Genomic DNA, 21,697 nt, shown 5'->3' with positions numbered 1-21,697 from the left:
AGACAATAGGTACAAATTTCACAAGTGAATTAACCTAAATATAATGCTTTCCAGGATAAGTAAAGTGCTCTGTACATTGCAGTGAACTCCCCAGGCAATCCAGAAATATTGGAATTTTTCTATACCAAATGCTGCTTTATTTTTAGTTTTTTTAAAGATTTATTTATTTACTTGAGAGAGAGTGAGAGAGTATGAGCAGGGGGAGGGACAGAGGGAGAGAAATGCAAACAGATTCAGGGCTAAGTGAGGAATCATGGTGGACTTGATCCCAAGACTTTGGGATCATAATCTGAGGCCAAACCAAGAGTCTGTTATTCAATCAACTGAGCCACTCAGGCACCCCTCAAATATTGCTTTAAATAAATAACCTGGAACATAACATTTTTGTTTATGATAAAGGTGACTTCTGTCGCAGTAACTGATCTAAAAGTTGATATAACCCCCCACCAACACACACACACAAAACATACATACAGGGGTCCTTGGGTGGCTCAGTCAGTTAAGTGTCTGCCTTTGGCTGGGGTCAGGATCTTAGAGTACTGGAATACAGCCCTGCATCATCATAGGGATCCACACTCAGTGGGGAATCTGCTTCTCTCTCCCTCTGCCCCTGCTCCTTCCTCATGTGTTCTCTTGCTCTTTCTCTCAAATAAATAAATAAAATATTTAAGAAAAAAAAAAAAACTAAAGAAAAAAATACAGAGTAAATTTTTTCCATAATTACTCATAAAAGATAGATATTGTATCAGATATTTATAGTTATAAAGTTTTTCAGTCTGGAGTACCTGGATGACTCAGTTGGTTGGGCATTTGCCTTTGGCTTGGGTCATGATCTCTGGGTTCTGGGATCAAGCCCTGGGCTCTCTACTTGGGGGGAAGGGGGGCCTGCCTCTGTCTCTCCCTCTGTCCCTCTCCACTGCTCCTTCTCTCTCTCTGAAATAGATAAATAAAACATTTAAAAAATGTTTATTAGCCTGTCCAATTTTTTTACAACCCTATAAACATTTTAACAGACCTTTCTATAATTGAATTGACACCACAGCATATGGGCACTGAATTACTGAAATGATGAAGGCTGTTAGTTTTACCTTCTAATCTGAGTTTTCTGTACTGTTAATAAAGTGTTTAAAAGTTTATATATAAATTCATCAGTGTTTATGAAAATACTAACTAAACTTGAAATCAAACAAATCACAAAAACTGCAAGCATTTTAAAGGTCTGCTTCTATTTTTGTTATTTTACTACTTTCTACTGTGACTATAGGAAGTTGCTGTTTATTTTTTGTGGACTTATTTGTGGATATTTCTTTTCAAACCAGAGCCTTCTTTTGGTACTGAGATTCCTAAACTGAAAAAATAAAAATAAAAATAAAATAAAAGCAACAAAGAAAACCTCAGAAATTTATTTTGGGCTTGGTCATAATAGAAAACAAAGTATTATGCAGCATATTTAACTGATATGCCAAAAGAATTAAGTCCTCAATACAAAAATTGAACTACTAAAAGGTTATGATTAATCCTGTGTTATAGAAAATAACTTGAATCTCTATATTCCTATAGTTTTAAATGTGAAGATATTTTAAAAAGTAAAATAAAATCTAAGGTATAAAAACATACTAAAAATCTAATAAACAAATCATAACATTATAATTGGACCTTTAATACTAACAATTTGAATGATGTTCAGATTACTTTTGCAATACCTTTAGTAATTCCTAAAAATGTCTTTTATGTTCTGCTCATGCCATAAACATGTTCAAAATAAGTAATAAATATAGAATACCCTTTTCAGCACATTGAAAACAAAGTATTCTGAGTATCAAGAGTGAGTGAAATCAGTCTAAGGGTAAGAAGTACCTTGGCAACATGTTTTGATGCTTCAGATATTTGAAAATATACTGGTTTATCCCAGAGTGTGGAATACCTAATTTACTAGGGACTAATTTTTTAAAGGATTTAATTCATTATTTATTTGAGAGAGTGAGCTAGAGAGAGAAAGAGAGCACAAGTGGGGGAAGGAAGAGGGAGAAGCACACTCTCTGCTAAGCAGGGAATCCAACATGGGGTCAATCCCAGGGCTTTGGGGTCATAACCTGAGCTGTAGGCAGATGCTTAAGTGAGCCACCCAAGAACCCCTATTGGAGACTAATTGAATCTTTTTTCCTTGACACACCGTACACAATTTTGGTACCATTTTATCTTCACACATTAAGCATAAAATAAACTCATTAGTTTCTGAACATTTTTATAAGCACATTCTATCTAGTCTAAGTGCATGTTAAGAATGTCTGTAAGTATCAAGTCATACTGGTAGTTTGCCCAATAGGATAAGAATCATTTTTTATTTCAGAAGATCTTTTTTTTTTATTTTTTTTTAATTTTATTTATTTATTTTTTTATGATAGTCACACACAGAGAGAGAGAGAGAGGCAGAGACATAGGCAGAGGGAGAAGCAGGCTCCATGCACCGGGAGCCCGACGTGGGATTCGATCCCAGGTCTCCAGGATCGCGCCCTGGGCCAAAGGCAGGCGCTAAACTGCTGTGCCACCCAGGGATCCCCCTATTTCAGAAGATCTTTTGATATAATCCACTGTCCTGGATGGTGAATGAGCTTTAGGTCATCTACAAGGGAATCTGTGAATATGGCAATTGTGTGCAAATTTTTACATGTAGGTATTTTTTCTGGAGAGGTAATTTGTGATTCTCATTCAGTAGTGAGAAGGACTATGTATTACACAAGCATGTAATAAAAGATGTTATCCTGCCAGATACCACTTTATGAATATTCAAATATTTGTCATGAATTTGTTCAATATGTATTGACTAGCTATTCTTTTTTAATTCACTAGTCCTCTCCCAAAAATTAATTAATTGAAATTTAAAAAGTCAAAAAATCTGCATTTCTTGCCTTCAAGGGTAGTACAGTCCAGTCAGGATATTGGCGAGTAAATAAATGTATGTAGCAAAATAATCATTGACTTTGAGGTTTGCACACAACACTTTGATCTGACAAATGAAGTTGCACCTAAGCACAAATTTTAAGAAGAGCTTTAGTCTGTAAATCTTTTAATCACCCCAGTTAACAGAGAGATGAAAGGTTTGTGGCAGATGGATCAGACATAGGGATACTTCCAGGCAGAGGAATTAGTGAGTGTAGAAATAGAGAAGACAACAGGCCTGAGGTGTTCAGAGAACTACAAGGTGTTCTTATTATTGGAGCTCCCAGTTTGAGGCATGAAGTGGAAGGAGGTGAAGCTAGGCTTGTGGATAGAGCACAGATCCCCTAGAGCACCCTATCCAAGAGGAAAATAAAGATTTTTAATTTCAACCTGTAGAAGTTCCCAAAGTGCAAAATTACAATTGTATGAAGATATTGATCTTTTCAGCCTTAACGTGATAGGCTGGGAATCAGCATCTCTTGAGGACAAGGGCTCATTACCTCAGGCTATGAGTAACTCTGTATAGTCTATGTGGCACATAAATATCATGTTCTAAGTATTTTATAACTTGTAAAAAAAATTGGGAACTCCTGAATATGAAGGAGATTCACTGTGAAAAATAATGTTGAGATGAAAGTTATAGGACATTTTCTCTCTTTCAATTGATGTATGTTTTACTGTATCAATTAATGACTATATTTTTATATACAATTTATTTTACCTTAATAAATATATGGAAATGTAACAGCCATTCTTTGGGGTGGGATTTTTCTTCTTTTCAGCTGTCTCCAAATTATATCTATTACAATGTCATCACACAAACACAAAGGAGATATTTTAAAATTAAAATATAGTGCAGAGGGAGGAGGGGGCAAGATGGTGGAAGAGTAGGGTCCCCAAACCACCTGTCCCCACCAATTTACCTAGATAACTTTCAAATCATCCTGAAAACCTATGAATTCGGCCTGAGATTTAAAGAGAGAACAGCTGGAATGTTACAGTGAGAAGAGTTTGGGCTTCTATCAAGGTAGGAAGACGGGGAAAAAAAATAAAGAAATAAAAAAGCATCCAAGGGGGAGGGGCCCCGCGAGGAGCCGGGCTGAGGCCGGGACGAGTGTCCCCAGGACAGGAGAGCCCCGTCCTGGAGACGCAGGAGCTGCACCGACCTTCCCGGGGGGAAAGGGGCTCGCAGGGAGGTGGAGCAGGACCCAGGAGGGCGGGGATGCCCTCGGGCTCCCTGGGACACTAACAGACACCTGCGCCCCGGGAGAGTGCGCCGAGCTCCCTAAGGGCTGCAGCGCGCACGGCGGGACCCGGAGCAGCTCGGGGGGCTCGGGGGCGGCTCCGCGGAGGGGGCTGCGGGGCGGGAGCAGCTCGGGGGGCTCGGGGGCGGCTCCGCGGAGGGGGCTGCGGGGCGGGAGCAGCTCGGAGGGGGCTCGGGGGCGGCTATGCGGAGGGGGCTGCGGGCGGGAGCAGCTCGGGGGAGCTCGGGCGGCGGCTCCACGGAGGGGGCTGCGGGGCGGGAGCATGAATCCAACAGCGCAGGCCTCGGAGCACAGGGCGCCGGGACACAGCCCAGGATCCTGCGCTCCCCCGGGGGCAGACAGAGGCCGGGAGGGCCCAGGACAGCAAGGACGCTCCCGCCTCCTGGCACCGCAGGCTGAGCAGATCAGCGGCCCCGCGCCGGAGCCTCCAGGCCCTGCAGACGGAGAGCTCCGGAGTTCCTGCGGGAGCTGACTCCAGGGCTCCAGAGCTGGCCGCTGCCAGTGCTGCTGTTCCTCCTGGGGCCTCACAGGATAAACAACCCCCACTGAGCCTCACAGTGGCCTCACCCGATAAACAGGATAAACAACTTTCACTGAGCCCTGCACCAGGCAGGGGGCTGAGCAGCTCCCCTAGGTGCTCACACCTGAGAATCAGCACAGCAGGCCCCTCCCCCAGAAGACCAGCTAGGACAGGGGAAGAGCAAGTTATTGACCAAAGAGCACTGGAAAGTTCCAGGGGAAGTCGAGGGATTTACAGTATATAGAATCAGAAGATACTCCCCCTTGTTTTTTGTTTTGTTTGCCCCCCCCTTTTTTTTTCTTTTCTCTTTTTTTTTCTTTTCTTTTTTTCTCTTCTCTCTTTTTCTCCTTTTCCCAGTACAACTTATTTTTGGCCACTCTGCACTGAACAAGATGACAACAAGGAAACACTGACCTCAAAAGAAAGAATCAGAAAGTCTTCTCTCCCACAGAGTTACAAAATTTGGACTACAATGTCAGAAAGCCAATTCAGAAGCACTATTATAAAGCTTCTGGTGGCTCTAGAAAAAAACATAAAGGATTCAAGAGACTTCATGACTGCAGAATTTAGATCTGATCAGGCAGAAATTAAAAATCAATTAAATGAGATGCAATCCAAACTGGAGGTCCTAACGACGAGGGTGAACAAGGTAGAAGAACGAGTGAGTGACATAGAAGACAAGTTGATGGCAAAAAGGGAAACTGAGGAAAAAAGAGACAAACAATTAAAAGATCATGAGGATAGGCTAAGGGAAATAAAAGCCTCAGAAGGAAAAATCTGTTTAATTGAGGTTCCCGAGGGCACCCAAAGGGACAGAGGTCCAGAATATGTATTTGAACAAATCATAGCTGAAAACTTTCCTAATCTGGGAAGGGAAACAGGCATTAAGGTCCAGGAAATAGAGAGATCTCCCCTAAAATCTTATTGATCTTATTGATTTTTTTTTATTAAACAGCTGAACACCTCAACATTTAATAGTGAAACTTGCAAATTCCAAAGATAAAGAGAAGATCCTTAAAGCAGCAAGAGACAAGAAATCTCTAACTTTTATGGGGAGAAATATTAGATGAACAACAGACCTCTCCCCAGAGACCTGGCAGGCCAGAAAGGGCTGGCAGGATATATTCAGGGTCCTAAATGAGAAGAACATGCAGCCAAGAATACTTTATCCAGCAAGGCTCTCATTCAGAATAGAAGGAGAGATAAAGAGCTTCCAAGATAGGCAGAAATGGAAAGAATATGTGACCACGAAGCCAGCTCTGCAAGAAATACTAAGGGGGATTCTGTAATAGAGGAAGTCCAAGGGAACAATCCACAAAAACAGGGACTGAGTAGGTATCATATTGACACTAAATTCATATCTTTCAATAGTAACTATGAACGTGAATGGGCTTAATGACCCCATCAAAAGGTGCAGGGTTTCAGACTGGATAAAAAAGCAAGACCTATCTATTTGCTGTCTACAAGAGACTCATTTTAGACATAAGGACACCTACAGCCTGAAAATAAAAGGTTGGAGAACCATGTACCATTCAAATGGTCCTCTAAAGAAAGCAGGGGTAGCCATCCTTATATCAGATAAACTAAAGTTTATCCCGAAGACTGTAGTGAGAGATGAAGAGGGACACTATATCATACTTAAAGGATCTATCCAACAAGAGGACCTAACAATCAGCAATATTTATGCCCCAAATGTGGGAGCTGCCAAGTCTATCAATCAATTAATAACCAAAGTTAAGACATACTTAGATAATAATACACTTATACTTGGTGACTTGAATGTAGTGCTTTCTACAATTGACAAATATTCTAAGCACAGCATCTCCAAAGAAACAAGAGCTTTAAATGATACACTGGACCAGATGGATTTCACAGATATTTACAGAACTTCACATCCAAACAACTGAATACACATTCTTCTCAAGTGCACATGGAACTTTCTCCAGAATAGACCACCTATTGGGTCACAAATCAGGTCTTAACCAATACCTGGGATCGTCCCCTGTGTATTTTCAGACCATAATGCTTTAAAATTAGAACTAAATCACAAGAAGAAGTTTGGAAGGATTTCAAACATGTGGAGGTTAAGGACCATCCTGCTAAAAGATGAAAGGGTCAACCAGGAAATTAAGGAAGAATTAAAAAGATTCATGGAAACTAATGAGAATGAAGATACAACCCTTCAAAATCTTTGGGATGCAGCAAAAGCAGTCCTGAGGGGGAAATACTTTGCAATACAGGCATCCATCCAAAAACTGGAAAGAAATCAAATACAAAAGCTAACCTTGCACCCAAAGGAGCTGGAGAAAAAAACAGGAAATAGATCCTACACCCAGCAGAAGAAGAGAGTTAATAAAGATTCGAGCAGCACTCAATAAAATAGAGACCAGAAGAACTGTGGAACAGAACAACAAAACCAGGAGTTGGCTCTTTGAAAGAATTAATAAGATAGATAAACCATTAGCCAGCCTTATTAAAAAGAAGAGAGAGAAGACTCAAATTAATAAAATCATGAATGAGAAAGGAGAGATCACCACCAACACCAAAGAAATAAAACGATTTTAAAAACATATTATGAGCAGCTATACGCCAATAAATTAGGAAATCTAGAAGAAATGGACATATTTCTGGAAAGCCACAAACTACCAAAACTGGAACTGGAAGAAATAGAAAACCTGAACAGGCCAATAACCAGGGAGGAAATTGAAGCAGTCATCAAAAACCTCCCAAGACACAAGAGTCCAGGGCCAGATGGCTTCCCAGGGGATTTCTATCAAACCTTTAAAGAAGAAACCATACCTATTCTACAAAAGCTGTTTGGAAAGATAGAAAGAGATGGAGTACTTCCAAACTCGTTTTATGAGGCCAGCATCACCTTAATTCCAAAACCAGACAGACCCCACCAAAAAGAATTATAGACCAATATCCTTGATGAACATGGATGCAAAAATTGTCAACAAGATACTAGCCAATAGGATTCAACAATACATTAAGAAGATTATTCACCATGACCAAGTGGGATTTATCCCCGGGACACAAGCTTGGTTCAACACTTGTAAAGCAATCAATGTGACTGATCATATCAGCCAGAGAAAAAAACCAAGAACCATATGATCCTCTCATTAGATGCAGAGAAAGCATTTGACAAAATACAGCATCCATTCCTGATCAAAACTCTTCAGAGTGTAGGGATAGAGGGAACATTCCTCAGCATCTTAAAAGCCATCTACGAAAAGCCCACAGCAAATATCATTCTCAATGGGGAAGCACTGGGAGCCTTTCCCCTAAGATCAGGAACAAGACAGGGATGTCCACTCTCACCACTGCTATTCAACATAATACTAGAAGTCCTAGCCTCAGCAATCAGGCAATAAAAAGAAATAAAAGGCATTCAAATTGGCAAGGAGGAAGTCAAACTCTCCCTCTTCGCAGATAAGATGATACTCTACATAGAAAACCCAAAGGACTCCATCCCAAGTTTGCTAGAACTCATACAGCAATTTGGCAGTGTGGCAGGATACAAAATCAATGCCCAGAAGTCAGTGGCATTTCTATACACTAACAATGAGACTGAAGAAAGAGAAATTAAGGAGTCAATCCCATTTACAATTGTACCCAAAAGCATAAGATACCTAAGAATAAACCTAACCAAAGAGGTAAGGGATCTATACCCTAAAAACTACAGAACACTTCTGAAAGAAATTGAGGAAGACACAAAGAGATGGAAAAATATTCTATGCTCATGGATTGGCAGAATTAATATTGTGAAAATGTCAATGTTACCCAGGGCAATTTACACATTTAATGCAATCCCTATCAAAATACCATGGACTTTCTTCAGAGAGTTGGAACAAATTATCTTAAGATTTGTGTGGAATCAGAAAAGACCCGAATAGCCAGGGGAATTTTAAAAAAGAAAACCATAGCTGGGGGCATCACAATGCCAGATTTCAGGTTGTACTACAACTACAAAGCTGTGGTCATCAAGACAGTGTGGTACTGGCACAAAAACAGACACATAGATCAATGGAACAGAATAGAGAACCCAGAAGTGGACCCTCAACTTTATGGTCAACTAATATTCAATAAAGGAGGAAAGACTATCCACTGGAAGAAAGACATCTCTTCAATAAATGGTGCTGGGAAAATTGGACATCCACATGCAGAAGAATGAAACTAGACTATTCTCTTACACCATACACAAAGATAAACTCAAAATGGATGAAAGGTCTAAATGTGAGACAAGATTCCATCAAAATCCTAGAAGAGAACACAGGCAACACCTTTTATGAACTTGGTCACAGTAACTTCTTGCAAGATACATCCATGAAGGCAAGAGAAACAAAAGCAAAATGAACTATTGGAACTTCATCAAGATACGAAGCTTCTGCACAGCAAAAGAAACCGTCAACAAAACCAAAAGACAACCTACAGAATCGGAGAAGATATTTGCAAATGATGTATCAGATAAAGGGCTAGTTTCCAAGATCTATCAAGAACTTCTTAAACTCAACAGCAAAGAAACAAACAATCCAATCATGAAATGGGCAAAAGACATGAACAGAAATCTCACAGAGGAAGACATAGACATGGCCAATAAGCACATGAGAAAATGCTCTGCATCCCTTGCCATCAGGGAAATACAAATCAAAACCACAATGAGATACCACCTCACACCTGTGGGAATGGGGAACATTAACAAGGCAGGAAACCACAAATGTTGGAGAGGATGTGTGAAAGGGGAACCCTCTTACACTGTTGGTGGGAATGTGAACTGGTGCAGCCAGTCTGGAAAACTGTGTGGAGGTTCCTCAAAGAGTTAAAAATAGACCTGCCCTACGACCCAGCAATTGTGCTTCTGGGGATTTACCCCAAAGATTCAGATGCAGTGAAACGCCGGGACACCTGCACCCCGATTTTATAGCAGCAATGTCCACAATAGCCTAACTGTGGAAGGAGCCTTGGTGTCCATCTAAAGATGAATGGATAAAGAAGATGTGGTCTATGTATACAATGGAATATTACTCAGCCATTAGAAACGACAAATACCTACCATTTGCTTTGACGTGGATGGACCTGGAGGTTATATGCTGAGTGAAATAAGTCAATCAGAGAAGGACAAACATTTTATGGTCTCATTCATTTGGGGAATATAAAAAATAGTGAAAAGGAATAAAAGGGAAAGGAGAAAAAATGAGTGGGGAATATCAGAAAGGGAGACAGAACATGAGAGACTCCTAACTCTGGGAAAAGAACAAGGGGGTGGTGGAAAGGGAGGTGGGCGGGGGGTGGGCGTGACTGGGTGACGGGCACTGAGGGGGGCACTTGATGGGATGAGCACTGGGTATATGTTATATGTTGGCAAATTGAACTCCAATAAAAATAAAATAAAATATAGTGCAGAATTTCACGCCTTAAGCAATAGATGTTTCCTGTTACTTCATTTTCATGTAGTCATATTTTAACTATGGTTTTAACTATGGTTTTAATTTCAGTGTACATTTGAAAAAAACTATGATTTAAATTTTGATATGATTTTAGATTCACATGTACAGTTGCAAGAAATAATCTTATAAGAGAGGTGTCAAGTACACTTTAAAATGTTTTCCCTCGATGGTAACACATGCAGAAACTGTAGTAGAATACCATAATCAAGATATCAACATTGACGCAATTCACCAGTATCACTCAGATTTCTCCAGTTTTACTTGCACTAATATGTGTGTGCATGTACGTGGGTTTAGTTCTATCCGATTTTATCACCTGTGCAGGTTCATGTATCCACCACCAAGATAACTGAACACAATACAAATCCCCTGTGTTGCCTATTTATAACCACATTCACTTCCCTCCCACACTTATACCTTCTCCCAATACCACCAATCTTAGTTGGTGCCTTCAGAATCACTAATCTTTCCTCTATTTTTCATATCATATCATTTCAAAAATGCTATATAAATAAAAGGTTATATGCTATGATCCATTTGGGATTGCTTTTCCACGCAGCGTAATTTCCTACAGATTGGTCCAAGCTTTTGCTTGTGTTAACAGTTTAATTTCTATTGCTGAATGGTATTTCATGTCATAGGTGTACCACAATTTGTTAAAGCTTCCCCAGTTGAAGAACATCATAGCTGATCAAGTTTTTTGCTATTACAAATAAAGTGCTAAGTGAAAATCCATGTACAAGTTATTGTATAACTTTTCATTTCTGTGGAATAAATGGCCTTAGAGTGCAATTGCAGGGCTATATATTAGTTTCATGGTTAGTTTTTAAAGAAACTGAAAAATGTTTCCAAAGTGACAGTACCATTATACATTCCCACCACTAATGTATGAATGATCCAGTTTTATGATATCCTCACCAGTGTTTAGTGTTGTCACTATTTTTAAGTATAGCTATTCTGATAGGTGCTTATTGATACCTCATTTTTTTTTTTTTTTGGTTCAGTTTGGATTTTGATTTTTTGCTTGTTTATGAGAAATTAAGGGTTTGAAGCTGGAATGGCCCTCAATTGGGTAAATCACTTTGCCTATTTGATCCTCAATTTTTCCATCTGTAAGCATTATAAAAGGAAAGCAAAATATAGAACATTTCACAAATTTGTGTATCATCCTTGTGCAGAGGCCATGATAATCTCTGTATCATTCCAATTTTACTATATATGCTGCTAAGGCAAGAAATCTCATTGTAATTTAAATTTGTATTTCCCTAATGGCTAATGATGTGGAATAACTTTTCATTTGTTTATATGAAATCTATATACTCTTAGGTGAAATATTGTTCTTCTCTTTTATTTAATTAATTAAAGTCATTAATTCCTCCTTAAGTAATTTGATAGAATTCTCCACTGAAAAGCAGCTGGGCCTAAGTATTTCTTTTTCAGGGGACTTTTAATTAAAAATTCAATTTCTTTAATGGTTACAAGACTATTCAAATTACAGTTTCATATTAGGTAAGTTTAGTTTATGGTTTTTGAGGAATTAGTCTCTTCTTCTGAGTTGTCAAATTTCTAAGTAAAAAGGTGTTCATGGCATTTCCTTATTCTTTTCAAGGCTGTCAGGTCTCTGGTGATATTTTCCACTTCCTTGCTGGTATTGGTAATTTGCATCTTCTCTCATTTCTGTCACACTAGCTAGAGGCTTATCAATTGTACTGATTTTTCAAAGAAATGTTTTTGTTTAATTGATTTTCTCTATTGTTTTTCTGTTTACATTTTATTGATTTCTGCTTTTATATTTATTTTATTCTCTTTGCTTTGAATTTATCTTGCTCTTCCATTTCCAATTTCTTGAGGTAAGATGTTTAATTTGAGATATATCCTCTTTTATGATATAAATATTTAGTGTTACAAATTTACCTCTCAGCACCACTTTAGCTACATCCCACTTATTTTTATATGTAATATTTTCATTTTCATTCAGTTCTATGTATTATTTCATTACTTTAAGACTTCTTTGGCTCATGAATTTTAAAAAGTGTGTTGTTAAATTTCCTAGTGTGTAAGGTATTCTCTTGCTATCTTTGTTATTAATTTTTAATTAAATTTTAAGAACATACATTTTATTATTTAAGTTCTAAATTTGTTGAGATTTGTGTTATGGCCCAGGATATGATATATCTGGGTAAATATCTCATGGACATTTGAAAAACAAATGTGTGTTCTGATTTTTGAGGTGGATGTTCAAAAAAATAGTGTATTAGATACTGTTGGCTAATGTTGTTCAGCTCTTGTTGATTTTCTGTCTAATAGTCATATCAGACTGAGAGGGAGATGTTTAAGTCCTCAACTACAATTACAGATTTGTTCATTTTCCTTTCAGATTTTATTCATATTTGGTCAATGTCTTTTGAGGCTCTGGTTTTTGGTACTACTGTAGGATTATTAGGTCTTCTTGGTGGATTGGTCTTTTATCATTATGCAATGTCTTTTTTGTTCTCTAGTCATTTTCTCTCTCTGAAGTCCACTTTATCTGATATTAATATCCCCACTCCTCCTTTTTTAAGTTAATTTTTGTACGGCATGTCTCTGTTCATCCTTTTACTTTTAACCTAATTATGCTTATCAATTTATTCTTTTTTAAGTAACACATACTTAGATTGCGTTTTTCTCTCCATCCTTCAAATTTCTGCCTTTTGATTTTTGTATTTAGATAATTTACATTTATGGTAATTATTCATATGTCAGTGCATATAATATGGTCATTTATTATTTGTTTGCTGTTTATTTTCTCTCTCATTTCATTTTTCTGTTTTCTTATACCTTCCTGTGGATAACTGAAATATTTTTTAAAATTCCATCTTGATTTATTTATAGTGTTTTTGAGTATGCCCATTTGCATAGCTTTTTTTAGTGTTTGTTATGGGTATTTAATATGCATATGTGTCTTTTCATAGTTTTATCAATATTTTCCCTCTTCAGCAAACTTCCATTTAGGTCCTTTTATTTTCCTTACTTTTATACATCATTTTCTTGAATATTAGATAGTACTTCAATTTTTGTTTCAATCATCAAATATGATTCATAAAAATCAAGAAAATACAATCAATTGTATAGACCCATTTATCTGCTCTTCTTCTGTTCTTTCTTCCTCTTGATGCTCAGAAATTCCTGCTTTTATCATTTTCCTTCTGTTTAATGAACTTCCTGTGAAGCAATTTTTGAGGGTAGATCTGTTAGCAAAATTTTTTTTTTTACTTTTCCTTTAGCTGAGAAACTATTTCTCTTCATCCTAATGTATAGTTTCAACAGGTATAGAATTCACAGTTGGCAATCCTTTCCTTTCAGCACCTGAAAATGATGTACCACTTAGTCCTGGCCTCCATGGTTTAGGCAAAAAATCTACCATCATTTGTGTTGATCTTCCACTCTAGATAATATACCATTTCCCTCTGACTGCTTTCAAGGCTTTTTCTTTGTCTTTAGATATTGCAAGTTTAACTTTAATGTGCTGTGACATTAATTATTTTAGGGTTAATCCTTCTTGGTGTTCACTCAGCTTCTTGAATTTGTAGGTTTATATCTTTCACCAAAATTGAGACATTTCTGCCATTATTTCTTTAAATGATCTTTCAGTCCCAATCTCTTGTTTCCCTAGGATTCCAATGATATAAACAATGAATCTTTTGTTATTTCCCCTTATATCCCTAAGGGTCTTTTTCTCCTTCTCTCTTTCTGTGATTTCTTTCTTTCCTCTGTTCTATTCTCTCCCTTTGTAGGCAAAGTCGATTGACTGTCTTCAAGGTCACTGATTCTTCTCTGTCATCTCTTACTCTACTTTGATCCTATAAAGCAAGTTTTTATTTGCATTGTTGAATCTTTCAATTATGTTATTTAAATTTGTTTTTATCATTTCTAGTTCTTTGCTGAGATTTCTGTTTTTTCTTTTGCTTCAAGTAATATTTGTAATGGCTTCTAGAAGAATTTTTAATACGATTGCATTAAAATCCCTTTCATACAATTCCAACAACTGATTATTGGCACCATTTGATTATATTTTCTGATTTAAGTCACAAATTTCTTGTTTTTTGCGGTAGTGAATTATTTTCTATTGTATCCCGAACATTTTGGATATAATGTTAGGGGATTCCAGGTCCTATTTAAAATGTTTTATTATAGTTTGCAGTCATCCTGTTCAGGTTTAGTATGCAGTTCCATGCTACTTTTGCTGACTGTGATGCCAAAGGTAGTTTAATTCTCAGAGATTTTATCTTGCTATTTTGGTCTGCTTAGTTTATTTGGTAGGGCTGAGACATCCTGCTGTTCTTGCCCAATGTGGCAATAGGAGTTTCCACCTGGTACATCTAGTTGGGAAAAGGGTGTCTCTGTCCTCAAAGGACAAAAAAAAAAAAAAAAAAAATCTCATCCCAAATTAGGCAGCTTGTTGTGTCAGAATGCCTGGCCACTTGGTGTCTCTGAATATGGGAAGGTGGTCTCCGTCTCAGGGCAAAGGATAGCTCTTACTCTGGTTGTTCATTACTAGCATGGTACCAGATCAATTCCCCTTGACAGTGATGTTGGGCTTACTTGGTTTTGTTGACAGGATTATTGTTTGAGACAAGAAGAATGAGCCTCCCTGAACCACTTTGTGTTGCTAGTTTGGACTTTGAGAAATGCTGGCCTCTGTTATTTTTTTCTGTTGGGTGGAGGGTAGTAAGATGCCTAGTCATTGCCTTATCTTGTTTCTCCACTTCTGAGGTTCCTAATCAATTTGCTCTCTCCCATTTTTACAGTTATCCTTTGGTTTCCTTTGAATTTTTTCTAGGGTTTATAGATGTACTTAGCAGGACAAAATGAGTATAAAAAAATCATGTTTCTTTAAAGAGATCGTTTCGGTACCAGTGTAGAGGTGAGTGGATTGCCAGTGAAACTAAGGAACCAATAAATAACTATTGCAACAGTCATGGGTTATGATGTGGTGAGAAGTTCCACTGGAGATGGAAAGGATATAACACTCTAAGAGAAACTTTAATGGTTAAATAAAGTGGTACCCAATAGCCTAATGCTTCTGATATATATCTGGAACATATTTGGAAAAGAAAAGCAAAATGCTTCCCCTTTAACTTTAAAATAATAATAGTAATATAATGATGAGGACAATGTAATAAAATTATTAATAATTAAGATGTTACTTTGTGATCAACATTGTGCTAATGTCTCAAATGAACATTGTCATTTAATCTTCTAATAGTAATAATTGTTCCAGCTGGTTATTTTTAGTAACAATATTTTAAAATTTAGTCTGTTGTGGTTTACAGAAGTTAAGAAACCTGCTTGAGTTCATCCAACTGGTAAATAATGAGGCTGTGACTTGAACTCAATTGCTACACTGTGTGGTTAGCTGCCTCTGTGTTAAATCAACACATAATTTATTAAATCTAATTTGTTTATGAGTTGAGGCTCAATTTTTAAAAGCAGAAGAGTGTTTGTTTACTAATATTTTGATATGTGCCATTAAGGATCAAATATATTTAGCTGTTAGGGGTACCTGGGTGGCTCAGCTGGTTAAGCATTTGCCTTTGGCTCAGGTCATGATCTCAGGACTCTGGGATTGAGCCATGTTGGGCTCCCTGCTCAGAGGGGAGTCTGCTTGTTCCTTTCCCTATGCTGCTCCACCCACTTGGGCTCCCTTTCTCTCTCAAATAAATAAATAAAATCTTAAATAAACTGTTTAAATCTCTAGTCATTGAAACAAGACTTTTTTTCCTCTCATAATCTAAAACAAGAACATACCTTTCATAAGAAACAACAAATTTGACCATATTTTACAATAACTTTTGTTACTGAATCTTGCATAACTAATAAGTGTATTACTGCCATAAGTAAAAGGGTTTTGCATCCATGAAGAAGTTATATTTAACACCAATTTGCCTCCATCCTTGCCCCTGCCCACAAACTAAGGAGGGCCAGGAGGGGGAAAAAGCACAGTAGTATAATAATTGAATAAAATAGTGTTACAGTTAGCAGTTACTACTATTCCCTCTTCTTCAATATTCTTCAGGCAAAACAGGCTTACAGATGTAAAGAAATGGCACAAAAATTTTCATTCTTTAAAATTTGGCAAAAACTAGCTCTTCTTGGTGTATGGTATAGCTTGAATTAGTCATTAAATTGCTTTGTTAGATCTAATACATTTCTTACAGTGGTTAATGATGACTAATGATGTCTTAAAATGAGACTCTGAAATTTCAATTCCATTTGCATTTTTCTGAAAAAAATGTTTTTGGAATGTTAATAGTATGTTCCATCATTAGGTCTCAAAATCTTTTCCAATTATTTTCATAGGGGAAGGGGATGGATAAAGAATCCTCAAGCAATCTGTCATAACACAACCAAAGAGAAACTGCTATATTTTTGGTTAGGTGAATTTTTATTAATGTCTCCAAAGTGTTAATTTTTCTAGTTATAAAATGAAGCAAGTATTAGTTACTCTACTAATTTTATTTTAAAATTCCTCAAAGGAATGTTTGGAAGATATCACCAAAAAAAGTGGCCAGATTAAGCTCTTTTGTATAATTACATCTACAAGGGATCATTTGGTGATTATTAATTTAAACATATTAAGATATCATTTACATTGTTATATTTATGTAAATAAAGCTATTTGGGGTATGGTTTAAAATTTAGTCTTATTAAGAATTATTTCATGTATTTTAAGTAATTTAAAACATATAACTAGTCTACATTTATAAGAATTAACTGGATTTAAAAGTTGAATTTAAAAATTAAAATTTGTTGTCAAGACTGTGAAAGATTTGTTCAAGGTTAATAGTGCAAGTAGAACTGCACTTAATCATATGTTAATTAAATAAAAAATATGATCAATGATATGATCAATGGCAGTAACACTTTCCTTCAAGCATTTTTCTTTAATCACCAGAGTACCTATTACTCCACCATGTACTAATTTATGAGTATTTTTAGTGTTTTTAGAAGAGTAATATCATTTGTGAGGATTTTTCCATTCAGTAAATCAGATAGATGTTTGAGATTCTGAGAATCAAACACCTGAATAATTTTTAAGGCAGTTACTTGTCACCAGCCTGAAGCACATATTTATTGAGCACTCATGAGGTGCCAAGCATTGTAAGCACTCAAGGACACAGATAAGAAACTTGTCTTGAGTCTCACAATTGACAAGCACCAGGGCAGAAAGCAATCTTCAGTTTACTGGGCTCCAAACCCACATTCTAATTATCCACCATGCCTAGGTATCTTTCTGAATATTTTCCCTCAAATATATATACCTGGTGATCCATATATCTCATTATTTGTCTTTTTCACATTTGTATGTGGGAAAGGCATTTTCTCAGTTTTTCAGATGAAAAAATAAAGTTACAATGCAGTTCAAGAACTTATCTCAGGGCAGCCTGGATGGCTCAAGGTTTAGCATAGCCTTAAGCGCAGGGCGTGATCCTGGAGGCCCGGGATTGAGTCCCATTGTCGGGTTCCCTGCATGGAGCCTGCTTCTCCCTCGCCTGTGTCTCTGCCTCTCTCTCTCTCTCTCTCTCTCTCTGTGTGTGTCTCTCATGAATAAATAAAATCTTAAAAAAAAAAAAAGAACTCAGATTGCTAGACAAGTCTTTGTCTTGTCATTATTTATCGCAGGGATAATAATAAATAATGACATCCTAAGGACCATTAGGATGGTCATCATCCTAATAATGATATCCTAAGGACCTGAACAGTCTTATTTATATAAGTATGTGTCAGCAGAGAAGAGGGAATAACAACTCTGGACCAGGAGATAAGACACTAGGCTCTAGGTCCTTTGTTGTTCCACACTTACCACAGCAAAATAACTGGTGGTAAGAGCTGGTAACTTCTCTTAGGACTTTGATTGCCTCATCTATGAAATAAGGATAGTGGATCAAGAGTCCTTAGTCATCATTCAACTCCACATGGATATGATTCTATAACTTCAGAAACATGTACATTGAAAAATGTGACTTTATAAGTAAGTCACATTGAGAAACATGTAAGTAAACATACTTATTGAGAAACACATAAGAAAACATAAGTAAACACATAAGAGAAACATGTAAGTAAACATACTTATGATGTAACTTTCACTTGGAGGAGGCAGGGTTTTTTTATTCACAATTTTCATTTGAGGATTTGGATTTTCAGTGCTTGTCACACATATGAATACTACTGCATCTTTAGTGGCATGAAATTTGCAGTTAGACAAAATATTTATTTATTAGTATTCCATATTCATAATTTAATAAGAAATCTGTATAATTTAGGAACTAAAATGATATTCTTGTGTGCTCACTGTTTAATATTAAAATAGATATTTTAAAGATATTAGTGATGATGAAATCAATAGTGAAAAGATTTATAACTCTGTATGGCAGGCAAAAATGGGTAAGATTTTGAACCAAAAGTTAAATAAAATATATATACTGTAGAAAACTTTAATTTTATTTTAAAAATCAGATGTCTAACTTCCAGTTACCTAGTTTTCTGGCTCCAGATTGACAAGAACCAAAATGCATACAAAAAGGGACTTGGGGCTCCCAATCAGGATGGACTTGCTCACACTGACCTAAAGGTGAGCCAATACAAACTCCATCTATTTTTCGGTTTTGTCTGTCCTTTCCTGACTTTTTTGATGCCCTCTTGTTTCAGTATGATTGTTACATTTATTCTATAAACTTTTTTTAAAAGACACAACATGAGAATAGTATAGGAAATATATGTTGCTCTTTTTGTGAATATTTATCTCTTATTGTTTTACTCAGTGGGAATGGTATCATATCTTCATTACATGTTAAGTGTACCAAGATTGTGATTGAAAAATTATAAATCAACATGAAACTCTTTCATCATCCTTATTTTGTGAACATTTAAAAAAAATCTGTGATTCCATAAGTATAGAGCCTAGAATGCTTACATGTTCTAAACTCACTAGAATTCCTACCCTTACCTGATGTGTTTTAAAATTAGGAACTTGTTCTCTACATGAGAGGAATACAAAGATGTAATTTCTGGTTGTGTCTTTTTAAATAACAAATTTTGAATAATTGTGGCTCAGTCATTTGGTATCATAATAGGAAGGCAAATCAAAAAGTCACATAGAAGGTTTTCTTTTTAAAATGTTTCATGACATATTGAAGCAATATTTTTCGTGAGCAAATCATGCCATATTGGAATCAGATAACCAGTTATGCCTTTCAAATTTTGTTTTACTAAATACTAGGTTTTTTTTCTTTTTTTCTTTTCTTCTCTTTTTTTTAAGAGAGAGAGGGAACAAGAGCACAAGAAGGGAGTAGGTGCAGTGGGAGAGAGCAGACCCCATGCTCAGCACAGAGCTGAATGGGGGTTCCATCCCACGATGCTGAGATCATGACCTGAGCCAAAATCAAGTTAGATGCTTAACCAACTGAGCCACGGAGGTGCCCCAATATTAGTTTTTCTTAAACACATTTTTATTCTGGTATGTCCATTGTTCAGAACCCTAAATGCCTTTCTCCCTTAGGAGAGAGCGTTGAGTCGCATTTAGTGACTAAATCTTTACACTCAGCGTCCTTCAGTTCCAAGTCTATCCATTTTCCCAATGGATACTCCAGTGTTGACTGCATGTCCATTCTGGTCAAGCTAGTCTCCTTATACTCACCACTACTCTACAAACATAATTGGACTGTGGACAATTCTTTGATCTTTTGTCCATAGTCTCTCCCTTCTCTTTCTGTGCCTAAGTGGGGTTTTGTACTTTCAAATTGTCATTTTATTTTGCACTCATCTCTGTGCTTGCATCACGACCCTACTGGCAGTCTATTTGAACTGTGCTTATTTTCCCATTACTTTCTCCCTCCTCTCAATAAGTCATGAGGTTTTTAATATGGTGTCTATAAATGCATAAACATTCAGTTCTATGTATTTTATTCTATTTTAGTTAAGTAAAACTATTATCTTAGGAATAAAATATTAAGAGCTCCTATGGTACTGTTTCCAATTGTCACAGTAATTATGATAACACTGTCTCTCCAACTAGATTGGAAGACTGCAATGGGTAAACAATACCATTTTAAATAAAAAATGCTTAGGTAATAGGGATAAACACAGAACAAGTCTGTATCTGCCTTAGGTTCCATTATGATTCAGTGCTTTATTATCCATGTGAACTTGCACAAAGTATGTAGGGGGTGGGAGTTTATCAGTTGATAATAAAGAATATTGCTAGCCTAGAGGGAAAAAGGAAATAGCCTGTATAAAGTTACAAGGATACAGATGGGTTTTGTGCTTTGTATAGGTAATAATTCTTTAGGAATAAAGATGTGAGTGTGTATGCGTGTATGTATGTGTGATGTTTTCTTTGGTCTGTGGCACAAGTAACAATATAGCTTGCTCTACAACATGTGTTTGATGAACCAGTATCATCATTATCACTTGGTAGTTTGTCAGAAATGAGAAAACTTCAGCCATACTCCAGACCTAATTGAATCAGAATTCTCAGTTTTGATAACATTCCCCAATCTGGTGAATGCTTAAGCACATTAATATTTGAAAAACTTTCATCTATAATGTGTAGTATAGGTCATGTTGTTAACGCTGCAGATAAGGCTGGATGTGTGACTGGAACAAAATATAAAGGCATATTTGCTCTACTAAGCAATTGATGAAGCTAGGGACCCAGAAAAAAGCATACACAATTTGACATAAAATTTCAGAGAATTCCAAAGACCTCCAAGAGCCCAGAAATGAAGTGCAACTGTTAGTGTCACGTAGGGAAGTGTCAAGATCAGATCTGTGTTATGGAAAAAGAAACAGCAATGGTTTGAAGGAAGGCCAAATAGAGGCAGACAAAAGTTGGAGGCAATCTCTAGGATCCAGATTAGAGAAGTGTAATTTCTCAACATATTAATTACCTTCAGTATGCAAGATCCATGGAAAGAACGCTCAGAGTTTAGACTAATTCTAAATACTTAAATTGATGACTGAGGACCAGAAGGATCTGGGTAGCTGCAAAGCAGACATCTACATACTTAGTCAAATCCTGTTTTCTGCTCCACAATTGATAAAATACTTTCTCCCGACTCATCAAAAATCATCATGGTTTTTCGCCCTGCTCCAGAGATTTGTAGCTTCACCTGGCATCAAACCCTCTGCAACTATAACATCACAGTCACCCACTCCACTGACGTTACAAGCTGTTCCTTCCTGCCCTCTCCCGCCAGCCCCCACCTCTATGCCTGACTCTGTTCCAACTCCCTTTCGCTCTTGAAGGCTGAAAAATTGTCATTCCTACTGACAAGGCAGGGGGCTCTGCTTACTCTTCTGAAGGATGAAATCACATGGTTTTCTTTGTTTTTCTCCAAAAAGGTTTTGGAGAAAACTTTTCCTTTTCCTTCTGAAATTTTTATAGACAACCTCTTTCTATCCCTCCCTATGTAGCTACCCAGTCTGTTTAAAAAGAAAAGGAAATAAAAATATAAAGTAACTCTTGAAAGTGATATTTGAAGCCA

At 36.9% G+C, this 21,697-nt stretch overlaps 1 pseudogene; it reads right to left on the bottom strand.

Moving 5' to 3' along the window:
• Positions 1-11,305: 11,305 nt before the first annotated feature.
• On the bottom strand, positions 11,306-11,405 carry LOC119874392 (annotated as a pseudogene).
• Between the last annotated feature and the right edge of the window lie 10,292 nt (positions 11,406-21,697).

Source organism: Canis lupus, chromosome 12, assembly GCF_011100685.1.
Source record: "Canis lupus familiaris isolate Mischka breed German Shepherd chromosome 12, alternate assembly UU_Cfam_GSD_1.0, whole genome shotgun sequence".
Lineage (NCBI taxonomy): Eukaryota > Metazoa > Chordata > Mammalia > Carnivora > Canidae > Canis > Canis lupus.
This window is presented reverse-complemented; position numbering and strand designations above follow the sequence as displayed.